The following is a 12,874-nucleotide window of genomic DNA, read 5'->3' on the forward strand; positions in this document are numbered from 1 at the left end:
TCCTCAGGGAGAGGTCTAGAGGCAAGAAGCAAGTGGTTTTGGAAATCCATCCCCTGAATAATTAAAAAAAAAAAAGTCACTCATTAAATTTTAGCTATTTGAATTCTTACATTAAGATGCTGTACATACATACATACATATTGCTCCTTCTAAATATAGTAGTGATGTGCTTGTTAGATATTTTATTAATATCGATTCCTCTTAAATGTGCATAACTGTATTAGTTACTTTTCTGTTGCTGTGCTCAAATGCCTTGGCCAGAAACAACGTAAGCAATTTTGGGTGGTGAGGAGGGGAGTTATGGATTCAGAGTGAGAGTCCATGTTATAGCCGAAAACTGAAAGTCCATAACTCCACCGCAGAGTAAAAACAGTGAGGACAACCTGGAAGTGCACTAACGCTGTGAACTCTCAGAGTCCACCCCTGGTGATGCATTTCCTCCAGGAAAGCTGCACCTCCTAAAATCCTATAGCCCTCCCAAACAGTACTACGAGCTGGAGACACGTATTCAAGTATGCGAGCCTATGACGGACTGTGGACCTGCCCCAGCCAGCTGGACTAAGTCTCCACAGATCAAAGGAGACGGCAAATATCTGAGTGAGGTAATCAGAGGACTCAAGATTTTTGTGCTCAAGACTAGCACAAAAGAAGCCACTTCTTATTTTTATTATTAATGCAAGGAAAACATGAGGTGATGTTTATAGTGTAAGCGAATATAAGTACAGTTTGGAATACACCTAGTATTATATCTTCTCATCTTGGCCATGTGAAAAAGAACCAAGAATAAACCTCCCAGGCCTTTATCTTTCCCACAGAGATAATGAGGACATGCCAGGAATTTCCCTTTATGCCCTTGCTTTCAAGTGAATTTGTTTATCATTGTTTATGCATTTCTGTCTAGAAGGCCACCTCTTGGGAAGGACATTCTGCACTTGGCCCATACATAGTTCACAGTAAGTTCACAGCTTTTTGACACAGGTTCCCACAAGGGACATTTCACATTCAAACCACCACAATAACTAATCCACTGTCCCCTATACAGACAATCTGTTTGCATTCAATTAGGAGAAGTTCTATCAAATACAACCTATCTAAAAGGCCATAATCTAGTATCACTAGTATTTTGCCTAGTAAATTTGTCAATGTAAATCCAGACTGAGTTGGTCTTTGGTTCAAGAGAAATAGTAACAACATAACTTTGAATGTTTCTAAAGAGATATAACAATGAAAATGAAGGAGAAAATAATGTAAGTCCAATTGATGAACCAGTCTGCGTCCATCTTAGGCTTGAAAACCGTTTTACAAAAACACAAACTAGATTCATTCCTGTTTATGATTAAATGCCTGGTTTTCAAGGATTGGGCTACCATCTGTAACCTTAACTACAAATGTTTCTGTACTGCCTGTTCCAGGAAACAGCAATAATATCCTTATTTCAAGAAGTTGTTAAGATCATGTTGCAACCATGACCATCTTACAACCCTACCTTTGTTTCAAAGGGTTATTATGACTACCTTGCAATGACTACCTTGTTAAGTTCTGCTTCTGTAACTGTTGGTATTCTGTCTGGACTCCAAGCCCAGAGTTCCTGGCAGCAGCCAGGTATGCTCCGCCCACAGTTACCTGGCAACAGCCAGGTAGGCTTGGCCCAGTATAAAAGGGTCTGCTTGGCCCCTCCTCTCTCTCTCACCGTCCTACTCCTGTCTCGCTCTTGCCTCTTGACCCCTTGCTCCCAATTCCCTTCCCCACTCTCTCACGGGGTCATGGCCAGCCTCTCTCTACTTCTCTATTCTCTCCTTCTCTCTGCCTTATTCTGCCTCTACTACCCTCTTAACTGCCCTCCCCATCCCCTGAATAAACTCTATTCTATACTATACTGGTGTGAGTCTGGTCCCTCAGGGAGAAGGGATGCCTTGGCATGGGCCCACTGGGCATCCCCTTTCCCCACACCCCGCCAGAACATATTATTATAGCTCTTTCTCTTTGTATGATCACAATAGTAACACCACCCATTTGTGTGCCAAATCTCTATTTGGAAACTCCACTCCTGAGCCATAAAAGCCTTTATGTTCCCCATGCCTGATTCTGATCTTTTGAACCCCACCTTAGAGGGAGACGGTCCTGTAAGTAAATAAAAAGGCTTGCTTTAATTAATTGCTTACTTTAATTTGGCCATGATGATTTGGGTCAGTGGTCTTTCTCCTCAAATCTTTGCAATTAACATAATAACAAGTTTTATGCATTTTGTAACTGACAAAATCAAAAGTCCATGAGGGGGTCTTAGCAACTGAATCCTCATCTAATCAAGAAATATAAGTGAGGGAGTTCCATGAGGCAGTCAATCAAGTGTAGGATGAAAAAAAGAAAATTAGTTTTCCCGCCAAATCAATGACATAAATAAAAGAAATCGGACTGTAAGAGAACTAAAAGACATTTAAGAATTATAATTAATTCGACATTTAAAACCCAGTGTTCTGTTATGAACACTGGGACTGGGAGTTAGACAGATTCCCTGGTAGGCAGACAGACAAGGAAAGAGGACAATTATGTATCCAGATGGCTGGCTTCTTGCTAACCCTCCAGATCTGAAACAACAACGTGGTAACTTAAAAACAAAACCCTTTGGGCGTTTTTCTTCTGCCAGTAGGTCCCCTGCTGATGGAGTGGCTCAACAAGTCTGAGGCTGGATCAGGATATGTTTACAGGTGTGGGCCAATCAGCCATCCTATCTTTCATCAAAATATAGAAATTAAAGGAATAAGATTCTTCTGAGGCAAAACAAAACCAACCAAACAAACAAACAAAAAACCCAAGATCAAAGCCAAACAAGTAACCAAAAACAGCCTTGGATAGATGAGGTTTCAGCACAGGATCTTTTTCTCTGTGTGTAGCATGTATGCCCGTGTTTCCTCAAGCAATGCTTCAGTGCTTCTTAGAAGGGGGAACTAAATTCACACAGGAGGAAATATGGTGATAAAAGTATGGAGCAGAGACTGAAGGAAAGGCCACCCAGAGACTGCCCCACCTAGGGATCCATCCCATATATAGTTGCCAAACCCGCAATGATACTGCAATATTGTGGTTGCTGGGAAGTGCTTGCTGGCAGGAGCCTGATGAGGCTGTCTCCTGAGAGGCTCTGCCAGAGCCTGACAAACACAGAGGTGGATGCTCACAGCCAACCATTGGACTGAGAGCGGGGGTCCCAATGGAGGAGTTGGAGAAGGGACTGAAGGAGCTGAGGGGGTTTGCAGACCCTTTGGGGAAACAATACTGTCAACCAACCAGACACCACACGCACACACACACACACAGAGTATACATGGAGGGATCCATGGCTCTGGCCACATATGTGGCAGAGGATGGCCTTGTTGGAATAAGTGGGATGAGAGGCCCTTGGGCCTGAGGATGCTCGATGCCCCAGTGTCAAAGAATGCCAGGGTGGGAAGGTGGGAGTATGTGGGTGGGTGTGGGAGCACCCTCATAGAGGCAGGGGAGGGAGGATTGGATAGGGGATTCGGGAAGGGAAACCTGGAAAGGGGATAAAATTTGAAATGTAAATAAAGAAAATATCCAATAAAAGACAAAAAAGTCTTTCTTCATCCAAGCCTGCCTGCTGTTGTCTGTAGTGTTTGAAATTTCTCCACTGCTACCTGCTGTGCTTGAGACTTTTTTGTGCCTTTTACTTCTTTAACTGGCAGAGAAAACAAACCTGAGTAACTCGTGGAGGGTGGAGGATGTGATGGTTTGCATATGCTAGGCCCAGGAAGTGGCACTATTAAGAGGTGTGACCTTGTTGGAGTAGGTGTGTCACAGTGGGGATGGGCTTAAATACCCTCAACCTAGTTGCCTGGAAGCTAGTCTTCCGCTAGCATCCTTCAGATGAAGATGGAGAACTCTCAGCTCTGCCTGCATCATGGCTGTCTAGATGCTACCATGTTCACACCTTGATGATAATGGACTGAACTTCTGAACCTGTAAGCCACCCCCAATTAAATTCTGTCCTTTATAAGACTTGCTTTGGTCATGGTGTCTGTTCATAGCAGTAAAACCCTAATTAAGACAGAAGTGAGAAGAAAATGGTTTCCTCATCAAATCAATGACAAATAAAAAAAATCGTACTATTAAAAAAAAAGACATTTAAGAATTATGATTAAATGCAGCATGTAAACCTTGTGTTCTGTTTTGAACAAACTGTGGGTCCCCAAAGTGGGTTTTGTGGGGGGTTTTTTGGTTTTTGTTTTGTTTTGTCTTGTTTTGTTTATGAACTGTGAGGTTTATTTAAACTGGCACGGTCCATTTTGGTGGTTTCACTGTGCCCTCACTTACAGAAACCATCTGTGAAAAGAATCTTTGAAACAATCAAAAAACCTTACATGGACAATGTATTGGATATGATAAATGAATTATTGTGTTAGATATAATAATTGCATATCAGTTATATACTAAGCAAATGTCATCATAAGAGCATACTGAAGAATAATTTATAATCCTTCAAAATAGTGGAAAGAAAATAGATGAGAACATAATTTTTAAATTTTGAAGCTGGCATGCAAAAGGAGGGGGTGTAAATAAATGGAAGGTTCTCATTCTGTACAGTTTACATAGCAACCATTTTTAAAAATCTCCATTTCCATAGTTAATTATATGGTACAAAAAGAGTACTTGCTCCTGCAGAGAACCAGAGTTTGGATCTTAGGACCCACATGTAGGTATTCAGTTTTTCCAGAACTATTTGTTAAAGGTAATATTCACAGGAAGAAAGTAGATGGTTCATAACTACCTTGCCTCCATCTCAAAGGAGTCCATCACCCTCTTCTGGCCTCTAGAAGCTCTTGCACACACATGCACAGATACACATATGCAGATAAATAAATGATAAAATAACTTTAAAGACTATCTATTTCATGTTGATATAACCTTTTGTTAAACTCTCTGTATGTGCTAAAAGGACTGTGATAAATACATATAAGACTAAAACTGGTTGTATAATACCTTTATTAGAAGTTTTGAGGCTGTCTTAGTTAAGCTTTCTATTGCTGTGAAGAGACACTAAGACCACGGCATGGGGACTTCCTTTTAGTTACAGAGGGTAGTTGCCTTAGTTAGGATTTCATTGCTGTGAAGAGACACCTTGACTAAGACAACTCTTATAAAGAAAACATTTAATTGGGGCTGGCTTACAGTTTCATAGGTTTAGTCCATCATCATCATGATGGGAAGCATGGCAGCATCTAGGCAGACATGGTGCTAGAGAAGGAGATGAGAGTTGTACATATTGATCTTCAGGCAGTAGAAGGGGATTGTGTGCCAAACTGGGTATAGCTTGAGTGTATATGACCTCAAAGCTTGTCTTCACAGTGACATACTTCCTCCAACAAGGCCACATCTATTGAACAAGGCCATACTTCCAAATAGTGTTACTCTCTATGGCCAAGCATTCATACATATTAGTCTACAAGGCCATTTCCATCAAATCACCACAGTAGTTCATTACTATCATGGCTAGAAGTATGACAAAACACAAAGCAGGCATGGTCCTGGAAAATATCCTGATCCACAGTTAAGCAAGTAGAGCAAAATTTGACCTCCTGAAAGAGCTACTAAAACCTCAAGATCTACCCACAGTGACCTATCTCCTAATACTTCTAATCCTATCAAACAGTTCTATTCCCTGGTGACTAACCATTCAAATATATGAGCCCAATCAAACTACCATATTCCACTCCCTGCCCACTATAGGATAGTAGCCATACCATAATGCAAAAAAAAAAAAAAAAAAAAAAAAAAAAAAAAAAAATTAAATCCAACTTCAAAAGCCCCTATAGTCTATCACAGTCACAGCACTGTTTAAAAGTCCTGAGTCTTCTGAGACTAAAGGCAATCTCTTAACTATAAACCCCGCCCAGTAAACTAAATATCAAAAAGCAGATCATACATTTCTAACAGACAATGGCACAGAATATATATTACCATTCAAAAGGGAGAAGGAACATAGTGAGGAAGCATTGGCTCAATGAAAGACCAAAATTGAGCAAGGCAAATTCCAAATTCTGCATCTCCATGTCTGATGTCAAAGAACTCTCCAGATTTCCAACTTCTTTCAAATTTTTTGACTGCAACCCATCTCTCTCTCTCTCTTGGGCTGGTTCCACTCCCTGTTAGTAGGATTCCTTGACATGTATCCTGCAGCTCTGGTATTTCCCCCATCTTTGAGTCTTGAAAGCAAACCAGGCTCTGTCTTCCCAACTTCACATAGTAACCTCTCTGGGCTTTTCTACAGGGACACCCCTGGCATAATCCTGGCTTCACTGGCTTTCCTCAACCACAGAGGGAGATTCCATAACCCTTCTCCTGTATCCTTCTTGATGGTAAAGCCAAAACCATGTGGCTGAAGCTGCCAATTTCTTCTGTTTGCTGGGGCTGGAACCTGGATCCTTTCTTGATTTGATTTGTGTTTCCATGAGCTTTTTATTGTTGATGGTTTCCTGCTACAGGCCGGACCAGCCTTGGTTCCCTCAACCCTTGGGAGAAATAGGGTCCTGGTACAGGTGGGCAATACATCGGTGGATTTACAAACAGACACAACACAAGAAAGTGTTGGATCTGAGTGTAATTCTTAAAGTAGGCATCAGACTTAAATGGTCACCACTGAAGGCAAAAGGAAGTTGGATAATACACCAGTCAAGGTACATCAAGGTCAATGGGAGCACAATGGGTCTATAGAAAAATATATATATATGTAAGTTGACAGGAACCAAGCAGTGGTCACAACTGAAAGAAAGTCAGCATTATCTAAGGTCATCTTAATCTTAGAAGCCAAGTGCAAATAGTTTCCATTCAGTCTATTGCATAGGCCATCCTTGCTAACTTTACTTAGAACAATACAATAATCTAATTCCTGGGAGTGACTCAACTGCAATTCTAATGTGGTCTGCCATACCTGACTGCAATGAAGGTTCCCAGCTGAACTTCTCCGGGAATAATCAACTCCCATTCTGTAGACTTCAATGCCAGGCCTCCTTCCTTCCTTTGCTATCTCCCTAACAATGCTGGAGGGGGTTAGTCTGAATGGGTAACATTCTTTACAAAATTCCAGGCCCAGGTTTGGCTTAGCATAGATTTGGGTATTGGAACATTGGTGAAGGACATCAGAAAGCAACGTCCAATTTTGTTCAACTATTAGTAGATCATTCCTTGGGGGCACCTCTATACAGAAAGAAAGCACATGAGAGCTTCCTATCGCAAGGACAAATCTGAAACATATCCATGTTAGGAGATGCCAAAGAATTCCAGGAGGCTATCTTCTTTGAAGCTTTTCACTTCTGTTGGCTGCTGTCATACAGACTTGACTGGAGTGTGTGTGGCAGTTTCCTTTGAGCCTTAAGCTTTCCTTCAATTCCTTGTCATAATTTGGAAGTATATTTTTACCCTGAAGGCACCATTCTCTTTATTCCATTTAGGTTCAGCTTTCTTTAATCTTTTTATCTACTGGAGCACTGGACTTGGCTCAAACATTATATTTCCTAGTACTCCTTTTCTCTTTAAACTGTACATTTTTTTATTTCTTTTTGTGTGTTAACTCCTTTTCATTGTGGCTCTGCATAAGACTGATTACTAATAACTTCACAGCAGAGTTAATATTAGGCTATCTTAAAACTTTCTCTGCCAAAGAAATTATTCCCAAAACCTTTAAATTTAGCCAAGGCCAAAAACTAGCCACATTCTTTGCCAAAGTGTCATAGATATTTGGTCTCTAGACAAGCTGCTCATATCTTCATCTCTTAAACCTCTTGAGCTGGGCTCCCATAGCTTACATTGGACTCAGAACTGCTATCCATGCTCTTATTACTATGGCCTAAATTGTTCAAACACTTTTTCTAATGCAAAGTCTCAAAATCTTTCATATTCCTCTGACAAGCAGCATGGTCAGGCCTGTCATAGCAATAACCTATTTTTTGGTACCAATTCCTGTCTTATTCAGTGTTCTGTTATTGTATAGAGACAACATGACCATGGCAACTCTTATAAAAAGAAGCATTATATTGGGTACTTGCTTATGGCTTCAGAGGGTAGTCCAGTATCATCATGGCTAGAAGCATGTTGGCATACATAGCAGGCATGGTGCTAAAAAAATAGCTGAGAGCTATACCCTGATCTCCAGGCAGACAGAGAGAGACAGAGAGAGAGAGAGACAGAGACACAGAGAGAGACTCAGCCTGGCTTGGGTTTTTGAAACTTCAAAGCTCACCTTAAGTGAAAAACCTCTTTCAAAAAGGCCACACCTCCTAATCGGTTCTAACCCTCAAATAGGTCTACCCTTAGTGACTAAGCATTCAAACATATGAGTCTATGGGGATGATTTTTATTTAAATTATCTCAGAGGTTTAGAAGTCTTTTATATGCACATTCAAAGCCTATTATAATTTAAAGACAAAACTCAATTATCAGTATTTGTAATTAGTGGTTTAGGATTGGCTAAAAACATCCTCAGTCTTTGTCTTATAGCCTGTAAAGTGTCACTTGCTTTTATTTCCTTACATTATGGGATGAGATGAGAGCAGTGCCCAAGCTGTGTATTACATGGCTTCAGCTGAGCCCAGAGTATTTCTTTCTTTGTTCTAACTATCCCTAGGCCTAGGCCTAGAAGCTTCTAGCCTCCATACAATCTAATCTTCCAAGCTGACTGATTCAATCCAGCTTCTTTTGACCTCTGTCTGAAATACTCTGTTTGGCACCATACTAGCTTTGGCAATATATTCTAATCTTCTGGCATCTTCTTATTCTCTGGCTCATTCTGTCTTCGTCTGTTTCTAACTTGTTCTCTCTGCAACCTGTATTTATACAACTGTCTAGGTAAAACTGCCACACACACCACCACCATCTGTGTCTAGCTTATTCTCTCTCTTTGTGCTGTTCTCTTAAGTTGTCTTTCTTCCCTGTCTGTTCTCATGAGAGTTGGATATATCCTAGCTCAGATTCAGTCAAATCTTTTTCTGATTCATCACTTTTCCTGCCCCTCACTTAGATGTCACTTTCTGACCTGGCCCACAGGTCAAGTTATTTGGGGGAACGAGGAGGGTCACAACCTGTGAATAAAGAATGGGCGAGAGAGACGACAGGACTCAAGGAAGCATTGCTTGTTAAGAGCCGTTTACTTAATGAAGCAGAGCATATTTAAAGCAAAAATCTTGGAGGGGAGGGGAACAGGAAGGAGGGAGATGGAAGGTTACAAAATCTTCTGTGGTTGAGCTCCGGGGTAGCAGATGGGGAGGGGGTGGATTTCCGTGAATGTTCTTTTCTCAGGGCCAAGCCGGATCCTTGTCAGGCAGGATGTTAGTCTCAAGGTTCTCAATTAGCTGGGGCAGGATGTTTATCTCAGGGCTCTCATGGTTCCCAACAACTTTCAAACATGGCTGCTTCCTTCTATAAACTAACCTTACCTTCATTGTTAGGGGTTAAAGTTGTATACTAAAAGCATGCCTATATTTCAGCCAGATTATGCTGTAAAACAGGATGTGTCTGCATTCTTGCTGGCTCAAATATTAGGATGTGATTCCTTGCCAGAACAGCCATGTTGCTGGATTAAAATTCCTCTACTGCAGCTACTTCAGTGTTTCAGGTTTAAGTTGAGCCATCTGATCTGTTTGATAGTGTTTTGCTCAGGTAGATAAACAGGATCTATTTTCATTCTCTTACATGCACACATCTTGTTTTCCATAACTATTTGTTAAGGTTCTCTCCACAGGTGTAAATCTATATCTACTACTGTAAACCTGATCAAAATTCTATTCAAGGACATTATAGGCCCTAAAGAGTAACTGAATACTGTTGCCTAGATAAATTGGCATGATGTCAAAAATGTCCTTTATAAGAAAGTGCTACACCCAACTTTAATCAATGAAACTTTCTTTTCATTGAACAATGGTGAATGCAGAGACTCATGGCTATACAAGGTTCTCAAATTAAGTACTCAGCCCTAAGTATAACATTTATACCACGCCCTCTAAGGCTCAGAATACATTGTAAAATATGGAGCAAAAGGAATATAAGGATTGGAAGATAGGATGATGGTCAGGGAAATGCCATTTTCTGAGTACAACCCAGCCAGTGCACTCATGATCTCAAAGCTTCTGACTGCCTTCAGCTTTAAATGGGCCTACATAAGACTGGCCATTTTGGCTACAGGAGGGGAAGACATTTTCTTCAGCTATAATCCAAACTCAGTGATGTTAACTATTATTACTCAACAAGATGTCCCACAGGCTAAGCTGATGACTACATACTCTCAGCTGAAATTTCCTCTTCCAAAATGCTGTTAGCTTCTTTCAAATTGACATAAAATTAGCCAGTACATTTGACCTTTTATCTTCTTGACACATAAATACATCACTATTAAATCATAACTTTTTCTTGCTTGTTGTCCTTAAGCTGTCATATCAATATCACAATATAAATCATATTCCAAACTTTAAAATTCCCAGTATTTAAAAATTTACTCTTTAGTACATCTAAAATCTCTCAACAGTAGACTCCAATAAAATAAAAAAGTTATTTTTTTTAATTCAAGAAGAACTAGGACACGGTCATAATCTGAACAAGCAAGACCAAACTCCACCATTATAAATAACTCAGTGTCAAATGTTTAGGATTCACTCACCATCTTCTGGGTACCACAAGGCCTTTGAACATCTCTGAATGGAGCTTACCATCTAAAGTACACACAACTTATCTCAGACTCACTCTTTACAGCTCCACTTTACAGCTGCTTCTGTTCTTCTTGGTCATTTCATGGTATTGACATCTACAAAATGCTCAGATCTCCATAGCAACTGATTTGCACCTTCACTAAGAACCTCTCCTGGACTCTGTTCAGGGACTTTATCCCTGTCACCCAGTGCCAAGCCTCAGTTAGTCTTCTGATTTGTTTATGCCTTCAAAATAAGTTCCACCTGGGTGGCTCTTACATATTACCAAGTTCAGCTGTCCATATGTGATGTATCTTTGGTCTACTCTCAACTACAGCCTCTCTATGCTGACCCTGAAGAAATACTCCTGAAAGAGTTCAAGTCAGTGATGTTGGTCTCTTCTTAATCACTGCTGATTTCTCAGTACTGGTTGGCTAGCCCTAATTGTTATCCACTGTTTTGCATGGAAATGAAAAAAAAGGGGGGGATGATAAATAGTAGTGAATTGTGTGGGAAGTATAAAAAAGCATTGGTGGATGTAATGAGATAAATTCTCTCTCAAGTTCATAAGTGTAGTGTAGTGTATAGTTTTATGCTCTACCTGCCTTTACTACAGGAGGTGATTGTGCTACCAACCCCCTCCCAGCTTCCCTTGAATTCTCAGACAGAAGACACATACACATACAGTTTGTTCCTTTTCGCTTGGCTTCATGGCACAATTGCTGGGTGCTACTATCTCCCACCTGGAAAAGGAAGACCTTATCAGTTTCTTATCTCAGTCTCTCCCACCTGCCTTAAACTTCAGTTGCCAAACTCCCCTGACTACCTGCCTGTGTAGCCACTTTCTGTTTTGAGATCTCATATGATTGCCTAGTTCTCCTCTCTCCAAAGCAGGGAGAATTCTGTTCTCCTCCCTTGTGTTTCCTTTACCTCCAGGGACCCAGAAGTCTCAGTCATACCTTCCACCCAGCAATTGGCCCATGACTTTCTTTACTGACAGATCAAGAACCAGTTGGGGAACAGGACCTTAATATCAGCACTACCCTCTACACATAAGTAAAATGTAAAATCAAGAAATCAAGAAATATTTTATTTTGTAAGAAAGATCAAAAGAAACAAAAGAAAGCACTGAAAAAGTTGGTATGACTGAATTTGTGTGGAATGTAACAGTGGCAGAACAAACCTGGACTGAGACTTGATATTTTCCTTCCTGTAGCCCATAGCCCTTTGTTTCTTTCTTTCTTTCAATAATGTTGCATATAACACATTAATAAAATATTTTAATTACATAAAAATTTAAAAACATGTAACTAAAAGAAACACGTCATCAAAGCTTAGAAACAAGATTTTGGGTTGGTAGGAGTTATTAGAGAGCAAGAAGATTACAGAATAGAAGACTGTGATACTAATTGAATCTTGGCTCTGCCTTCAATGAATTGGGTTGGTTTGACTAGTTAAACTACTGGGTCAGACTCCCTCATTTTGAGTTTGAATAGATCACTAAAAAGGGCATTCCAGTGTTAATGTTTTTCTTTCATTATCCTAGTATAATATTTATGCTTTCATCATAATTATCCTCTTTTCATGAGCACACCCTTGGTCCCATGAGTCCTTTGCCACTATTTCTGTAACACCTACCTGTCACAGTGGACTGGATATTTGCTGGGAAGTGTACCCTTTCCATTGAGATTTCCCCCAAATTGGGGGGGAAGTGCTGCACTTTCTTGCTCTATCTCACAATAAAGAGTTTGCTTCTGAGAGTGAAGTCACCTGGTGAGGCAGAACCTAGCTGAGCAGGCCCTACCTTATCCCTGACTCAAGGTAAGAAGTCTTTCGTCATCTTGGCAGAACAAGGCCTACTTATTCCAGACCTCTTCCGCTTCCTGCGGAGGCTGTGCACTTTGAACTTCAAAGCTTAAAAATAGCTCATCCTACATAAAGGTGTCCTTCTTCTTAGCTTCTGAGTTTCAGAGGCTCTTCTTGCTCTGAAATCATTTTCCAAGGGTACCAGCCTCAGCTGTGGATTCTGACAGCACTGATGAGTAATTAAAACCATATACTAGATGACTCCTTGTTAAATAAACAGAATCAGAAAACAAGTTATTCTACAATATATTAATCAACACCTACTAGTGTCATCAATCTCTACTTTGACTCACCATTTAGAACTATATTTGTATAAAATTTGT

Source organism: Mastomys coucha, unplaced genomic scaffold (genome assembly GCF_008632895.1).
Source record: "Mastomys coucha isolate ucsf_1 unplaced genomic scaffold, UCSF_Mcou_1 pScaffold14, whole genome shotgun sequence".
Taxonomy (NCBI): Eukaryota; Metazoa; Chordata; class Mammalia; order Rodentia; family Muridae; genus Mastomys; species Mastomys coucha.